The following is a 9,041-nucleotide window of genomic DNA, read 5'->3' as shown; positions in this document are numbered from 1 at the left end:
GAGAAATTATCTACTCCGATTTGTTCAATGAGCTCTGAACAAAGATCGGTAAATCAGATTACACCTTTTACAAAAATTGGTGGCTGTAGGGTTGATTTAATTCCGACATGGATGTTATTCTCTTGAAGGGACTCGTTTGAAATCGATGGAGTAGATTTTGTTGAAGTGGTGGGCAGTGGATCATCTTGTGAGAGCACTTCAAAGCAATTAGACGTAAATAATAATTTTTTGTTGTTTGGTATTTTTGGCGAATTTTGTTCGGAAAAGAGGAAGAGAGATTTCTTTTACTTGGAATTTTTTTTGACTGTTCCACGGACCAATTCCCTGACTACGAATTTTCCATGGTAACATCTTGATTGTCGACTGGGTGATTAGTGTTGACAAAAGTTGAAACTTTGTTTAGGCGAGCAGGCTGTAGTTTGGTGATGTCGTTAGATTTAGTGCGGGCTAAATTTGTGTTTTTATTTTTGGATGCAGATTGCGGCATAACAATTTTATTCATTTATTGCGATAAAGTCGAGGTCACTGCCGCCGCAGCGGCGGGCGATAAGACGCACGCAAGTTGTTGTAGATGTAGAGAATACGTAGGTAAACGAAGATGAGATTATTAATTTTGTTATTTATATCGATTATGAGGATAATTAGAGAAACTAAGTTATCTTTTACATTACTTAGTCTATGTTGATTAAACGCAGATGTTTTAAGTGTAATTAAGTATAAATTCACACTTAAGACCAATATGGAATAAATAAAATCACAGGACGGAGTGCAAACAGTGTGCGTGACAGATGCTGAATGCGAACTGAATCTCAAAACTATGAAATATGTATTACATAAAAAATAAAATTGCGGTAAAGAAAATGATTTTGTTTATAATATGAATGATAATGAAACGAATAACGAAACGAAAACGAGAGTTGGTAATATTTAATAATTTGTAGCAGTATAGAGTTTATTTATAAGAACTTTTGGTCGTCATTAAAATCACTTTCAGATCGTCCAGTTAATACAAGAATAGTGAGCCGGAGGGGAAGTAATGCTAACGCAGTCCCCCCTCTGGCCTCTGGTTCTCGATACCACGAAAAAAAAAAGGTAATACGAAAATATGTTGTCTAAAAACTGAAATACAGTTGTAAAAGCAGTAGATCGCATATTGCAATGTTTTCAGTAGAGCACATACGACGAGTTAATTTTAGTAATTGAAAAACTCAACCTCATTCTGAAACATATTTCATATTCCACTCTCAGAATTGAGCACTAATATAACGAAAACTGCAAATTGCTTTAACGAAATTATATTTAGTGTAACGATGTAATAATTTCATATTTTATTTAAATTAACACAGTTGAGGCAAAATGACTTTATAAAAGTAATATCTATTAAGTAACTGTAATTTTGCTTTACACATTTTGTTTAAGTAAAACATTTAGTGATTAACAATGTACTTACATTTTCTACTATAAATATTATTATAACTTTAAATTTATTTATTTTGTTCAAAAAATGTATAACATATTATGGTAATAAAAATCATAGTTTTAAAATGTTATCGGATTACCAATCCCTAGAGCACAGGACTTGTAGCATTTGCATATTTATTTTGCACAATCACAAAAATGGCATAATACAAAAACAAATTGTTTTCATGCTCTCACAGAGCAAATTAAAAAAATTTTTTTTGCATATAAATGCATTTTTTTGTATTCAGGGCATATTTCTTCGATTTTATATTTTTTGAGGCATACTTTTAATGCAATTAATAATTTTACCAATTTATTCTCCACTGACATTTTTATTTTAAATAAAATTATTTTTGAATTTTGATTTTTGTCGTGGGATTTTTGGCCCCAGGGCACGTTTTTCCTAAAAACCTGATGGTTTTATGAATTATAATAAAAGTTGAAAAATTTTAAACAAATAAAACTAGTTCAAAATAATGAATTCAGTTAAATAAAATAATTAAAATATTCTTGATTTTATTTTTAAAAGCATATTCTAGGTGTATTTTTTATTTTGTGTATACATTCTTATTGTAGGTATTCAAATGCATGTTTGTTACATTTTTATGGTTACAAGTCTTCTGCCCTACTAATCACTAATGGTATATATTGTAAACTTGACATTTGAAGGCTATTTCAAATAGGTCTTATATTTCTTTCAGCGTTAGCTATCTAAATTTCATTTTTAAATCCCCGAGTTTTACTAATAATTACTCAAAAAATAAATAAATTGTTATTCAAACATAATATTAAGCACTGTTACTTATTATTTATGCATGCTACTTTCAAAAACTTTATACCTATAAAATAAAAACTCTACATTTTTATAATTCTTTAATTCTTTACAAATCCTTTATGTAATATCCTTTATGTATACCTTAAAACAGTATTACCATTGTACAATTCTTTCAAATGTTTAACAATGAATTTAAATTATTAACAATTCCTTTGTAAATAATAACATATAATTCACTAACCTAACACAGATTTTTTTTAAATTTAAATTTTAAATATAGTTATGCTCATTTTAAAATGTACAAGTATTAAACTAAATATATAAAAAATAACTACTAGAAAATTTCATAATATGACAATTCACTCTAATACTATAAACAACATAATTGAATAAATTATTCAGAACGCACATTCTGCTTATTATTGATTTGAGATAGCCTATGGTGGATAGGCCTATTTTTTGTAACTGGAAACCAAATTCAAGGGTCCCGAAAATTGTATACTCGTTCACATTGCATTTATAAAATATGTGTATATTCTATCTCTCATTTCATTATATTTAAATATGAAACTATACACCATTATGAGAACATCTTTCATTTCATTGCCTATATAATTTTATTCTGTAAATAATAAAAATGTTATAAATTAACTAAAGGTATTATCAATTAATTTATAGTTTAAGCATACATATCATTATCTTCTCCATCTGACATTATTTTTATATTTTCCTCATTTTCCCAGAAACTTACTGAGAAAATGTCGATTTCACGATAAGCCTATCCGCCCCTGGAGACAATGCATGCGATTATAGCTTCCTCTCAACAACATTTGGTTTTTATGATAGTTAGCATAGGTTAAACATATCGATGTTGGCTATAGGTTTTTAATTAATTACACTTTAAAATATTTTAGATATTTCAATGATTAAAAAATATAAGTATTTTCAATTGTACCATTGTTGATAATATATTTGACCAACCCACTCAAATCATCCAGATAAAATATCAGAATGATATTTGGATTTTTGATGAATACAAAAATTAAAACACTAAAAACACAAAACATCCCTTTACTTCAATGTTTAAGACTAAACTCAAAATTTTGAGTATGTACATAGTATCTAATTTCCAACAAAGTCCAGATTAAGGTTAAATTATATAAGATTTTTTTTTATTAATTTCTAAATTCTCAAAACTATATAAAGCAATAATTCTTGTAACATGTATAGTTATAAACTGTCGTTTTTATTTTTAGTTTGAAATATTTATTGAAATTTAAAAATTTAATGAAAAAGAAAAAAATCTTTGGCCATTTATGAACCACTGTTAAGTATAAAATGATGACTAATATTATAAATTAATTATTTTTCAGGAATTATACAATACATGATTGAACTTGGAAATCACTTTTAATTTACTCATCAATCATAAATTCAAAACTTAAATTAAGAAAAAGAAAGAATAAATTGTACCACTGTAACCTTGTCTAGTTGTAAATTTATATTTTGTAGAATATTCTCAAATTTGCTCTAATAAAAATACTATTTGGCAAGAAATGAATCAGTTTTCTACAACAAAGCATCTTAGTTATATAAAAATGACAAATAAATAATTATTTGCATTAATAAATAAAATGATTCTATAACAATAAATTAGTAAATAACAAATAAAATAACATTACTACCAACTTTTTTAATTGATTTGAAAATTTTTTTTGAAATTCGTATGTCTTGATAAGTCAAATTATTTCAATGTGTTTAATGGAAAAACTTATCTAGTTTTAAAATTTCCATAGAGAAAAACTAATCAAATAAGTTAAACAACCCATTTTTGGTCATAAAATAATAATTATGATATCAATAATTCAATGATATTTTAAAATATAGCAAATTCACAAAACATTACAACAAATAGGTACATAATATTATATTAATCAATGACACAATATTAAATACTTAAATGATGGGTTACAGGCAATATGCGACAAGTGTTATTAAATACAAACAATTTGTAAGAATAATAATATATTGGTAATAGTGTATTGCATAAATAAAGTGCCTAATTTACATACATTTCTAGGGTGGAGGTTGAATCCGAGAACCCTCGGATTATAGACATACCACCAGTAGATTAGTAGTTAAAGTGGTATACAACTATTACTTACTAAATAGCATTAGCTTTAAAAATGAATTTTTTTTTTTGAACAAATACAATATGCACCTTTTTAAAATTCATTTTATAACACTTTTTATAGACTTATTCTTAAATGAACATCAATACGACCCCACCAATATATTTTAATTAAGTTCTTAGTTAGGTGATATTTTTCCAAAGCCATGAAAGATGGCATATGATGATATTTAATTTGTTTTATGTTTCCAAAATTAAAAAATGAATTACAGCTATAACACTTCACTAACAAATTGTTTTGTTTATTTGTTATTACTTACATTGTTGTTTCCTAATACTAGAATAGTAAAACCTAACCCAATATTATGTATTATTCTAAATAATCTGTTATATGTTATACTTGTTTTTATATTAATATTTCATTTTTAGGATGATCTTTACAAACCGAATGATATTGAGAATATATTATCAGATCAGCTTTGCAAAGAATTAAAAAAAGTTGTTAGTCCTGTACCAGATGATTAAATTGATGAATTAAATGTACCAATACCAATTAAAATATTAAGAAACCATCTCACACCTGATGTAATAGAGAATACAATACCGAAAGATGTTTATGGTCAAATAGCTAAAATTGAAGATCGACTAAATTTAAATTTTCAAGCCAAGAAAAGATTTCGTATGCTATTATTTCCTTCTGATAAGGATTTAAATAATATTGATGAAATCAGTGATTTGTCAACTCAAACCAAAGACAATGATTCTAGAACAATGTCCATAAATTCAATGACTATCCGGGAACCAGAAGTATTTTTAGAAGAAGATGACTTTAGGGTACAGTCAATCGCCTGTACAGGGATAATAAAAAGGTAAAATTAAAATTAAAATATTTTTTTTTAAAACAATAATTTGAAATATCATTTTTTGTTGGAACAGTGAAGTGAACATTTTAAAGTCATGCATTGAAAAATTGGGAAAATTTATTTTTCACACCAAATTTAAACGTACTACTACTTATTTAATTACCAAATCAGTATCTAATCAATCATTAGATATTGTATTTGCTATGTCTTATGGCTGTTACATTGTTTCTGAAGATTGGGTAAGACGCTTACAAAGACTAATTTAATAACTTGCCATTTATTACACTACAGTTTTATTTATTTAATTCAAAATATATTTGACCTATTACATTTTTATAATTTTGTGTATAACATAATTGAAAAAATATAATATTATTTTATTATTAAGGTACTCAAATCATACGCAATTGGAAGATGGCTATCTCATCGAAAATACTTGATTCCTGAATTGTCTGAACCTGTCAAAGTAAAAATGCTTGATTCACTTTTATTTTATTTATTTATGAATGTTTGAATAAATATTTACAAAAATGTTTTTTTTTTTTTTAAGGATTTTCAAATACGACGGCATAGAGTATCTGGTTCTAAATTGAAATTTAATATATTTGATAAAGCTGGTCAGATATATGTATCTAATAGCTGTGAATCACCAGCCGAACTCTTGAGACAGTTGGTACATGCTTGTGGTGGCCATTGCACAAGTGAGGAATCTAAAGCAGATATAGTGATTGGCGCTACAATACAATTCAGACATAATACTCATGAAAAATGGATTTTTGAGTGTATAACCCAGGGGATATTGCTAAATAAATATCAGTATACCTATGTTAATTCTAGTGAATAATGATATTGTGACCTGTAACCTAATTTTTTTATAAATCTATGTATATTAACTTTTTTACATAACATTTTTATTTCCTTTAACCAATATTTATATGTATGAATTAATTTTTTTTCTTTTTATATTACATTAAAATGTATAATATCAATAAAAATATAGTATTATATGATAAAATGTGCTTATTAGTACTTGTGAACAGAAAGTCTTCGGTCTGAATCGTTTTTCATATTATGCAATGACTTTTCATTGAATTCAAGTTTAACTTATACATTACAGTGATTTTCTCCTCAATGACAAAGCATAGGTATACACTGTGCTTACTATACAGCAGGGTGCTTATGTACTTTGTGCACTTTCTTTTATTTAGAATCATAAAAATTTTTAATTAAAAAAACTTGAAAATTTAATACTAGATTATTTTGAAGTTATTATTAGTGGAATGAAAAAATAGCCTAAATTTAATGTAAGGTTCTTCATAAGTTTGCATACTTACAGCACTACAAATATTAATAATTATATGAACATTTGTTTTTCATAAATATTTGAATTTCTAATTTTGACATTTTTCTAATTTTAAATTTAAATACTAAATTGTGATTTCAGTTAATATGTATGAAATATTGTTTTTAGTAATATTAGTTATTTATCACCAAAACTCAACACTGAAGTGATAATGTAACCTTGTAAGTAAAATATATAATAATCCCCTTTGAAAAATAGACACCAAACTCTTGCCCTTCTTACTTGTGGTTAATACTATTTTGTATCAACAATTAGATTGCTGTTGAAATGTATGAATGGATGAATACATCCTAATCATATTCAAAATCCAATATACATACTGGGTGATCCGTTAAACATAAGATACTTATTATTTTGAAAAGTTGTAACTTTTTTTTTTGGAAATGTATAAATAATTGATATTCCAAGCATTTTCACATTTTTTGTTATATGTAAAACATGTAACAGCTTTGGATTTTTAAATGGTATAACCTATTTTTAATACCAACAATTTATAAATTAATTTTTTTAATTAACTTCTGATTTAACATTTGTATTTAAATTTATAGTTTTTATGTTATAACACAATATTTAAGCAGCTTTTAGTATTTGTTTACACTTTTACATCAATTCATGGTTAATCATACACATCGTTGAATTAGAGTAATCAGACAGCTTATAAACTATAAGAAACAGAACATGATAACACCTAATATACTGGTTTGTACGTGGGTGTGGTACTGTGGTCCATAAATGTCTATATTATACTAGATATTGTACAGAGTGATTTTCATATCACAAAATGTAAAACACACAAACATTTTTTTTGCCGTACTTATTTAATCTCGTATTTCATAGTTATAGTGGCTTTTTCTTATTTATCTAAATAGGTTTTTAAAAGACACGAGTTAAGTTCAGTTTTGGATTTGAACGTTGGAATTATATAAGAGATTATCAAATATCTGTAGTGCCTAACAAAGCAATTATAATATATAATTATTGTGGGTTGAATATTATGTACTACGATTGGTCAGACTTTTGTACTAATATAATATAGACGAAGATTTATCAAAGCCTAGTATTTTGGAATTCAAAATAGTTCGTACAGCAAACAATTTTAACCAACTAATTTTAATTCCAAAGAATACTGAACCATGTACGCACAGTAGTTTTTACAAAATACCCAGGGTACCGTTAGTGGATAAAAAATGATCTTGAAATATTTATAATCAATCTCATTGAAAACCCGCATACCATTACCTCGAATCCAACACATATTTTCAAAAGGTAAAAATTATTATAAAACAATTTATACCAATCCGTTGCTTACATGATGCATCATAAGGGTGACAAACGTTTTCAACTGATTATGATTTATATGTTACTAGCAAAAAACATTCATGTCACCCGAATAATTCCTCATTAATACAGTTCTGCATTCCTATATATTATACAATATTAAAATGTATACAAAATTAAAATTTAAATAATATTTTTATTATAAATGTAATTTTTTTTGGGATATCTTACGCGATGCTTTCCAAGTTACAAATATGTTTCAAGTACTTCGCAATCTAACCACAATAATTTTTTGGACATTTTTTTGCTTTTTTTACATTTTTAGCGGATTTCATCATTTTTAGGGCATTTTTGACCTATTTGTCGTATTATGACTAAAAAAATTGACCTCATTGAAATATAAGTACTACATAGTAGTATAGTAATAAAAATTATTTTCTTTTTGAACTATTTTAACTAATTTAATATCCGGTTTTCTGGTTTTTACAATCTCTATGTCTTCTATGAATTTTATTTGTTCCTCATTTTTTAATAATAATTAAATTTGAATTTATTTAATAAATAATGCATTTTTTGAAACTTCACTTTTTGATATTTTTAGGGCATTTTTTAGAGTTTTTAGGTCATAAATGCATTTTTTGAAAGGGCATTTTTTTGATATTTTTAGGGAATTTAAATCCGAGCCCTACATATCATGTTCCAATATATGTACGTGAGTATATATTATTTGAGTTAGATATATGAAGAGGCGTGGGTTGGGTAATAAGTACTAATAACCAATAGTCAACCGTTTAGTCATAACTATGGTGTATATATATATGTCACGGGTAATGTTAACATTTGGATAATGTCGACTTTATCCGGCTAATGTCAACATTAGCCAACTGCAGTTATCATTTCCCGCCATGAAAATTATTAAATGCTGGCTAATGTTAACATTAACCGGTTAATATGACATTAGCCAAGGACTTATGGATAATGTCTTAACAACTATAAAATTGCATCATGCATGATATGAAATCATTTTAAATTATTAGCAATATTAAATATATTTTAGATACAATTAACCATATGCAAAAAAAAGATACAATAATTACTAATTACCATAAAATACATAATATGAGTATGATTTAAATGAGTTTATACTAATAATACAATATTAAATTTTTT

Source organism: Myzus persicae, unplaced genomic scaffold (genome assembly GCF_001856785.1).
Source record: "Myzus persicae strain clone G006 unplaced genomic scaffold, MPER_G0061.0, whole genome shotgun sequence".
NCBI classification, from domain to species: Eukaryota; Metazoa; Arthropoda; class Insecta; order Hemiptera; family Aphididae; genus Myzus; species Myzus persicae.
This window is presented reverse-complemented; position numbering follows the sequence as displayed.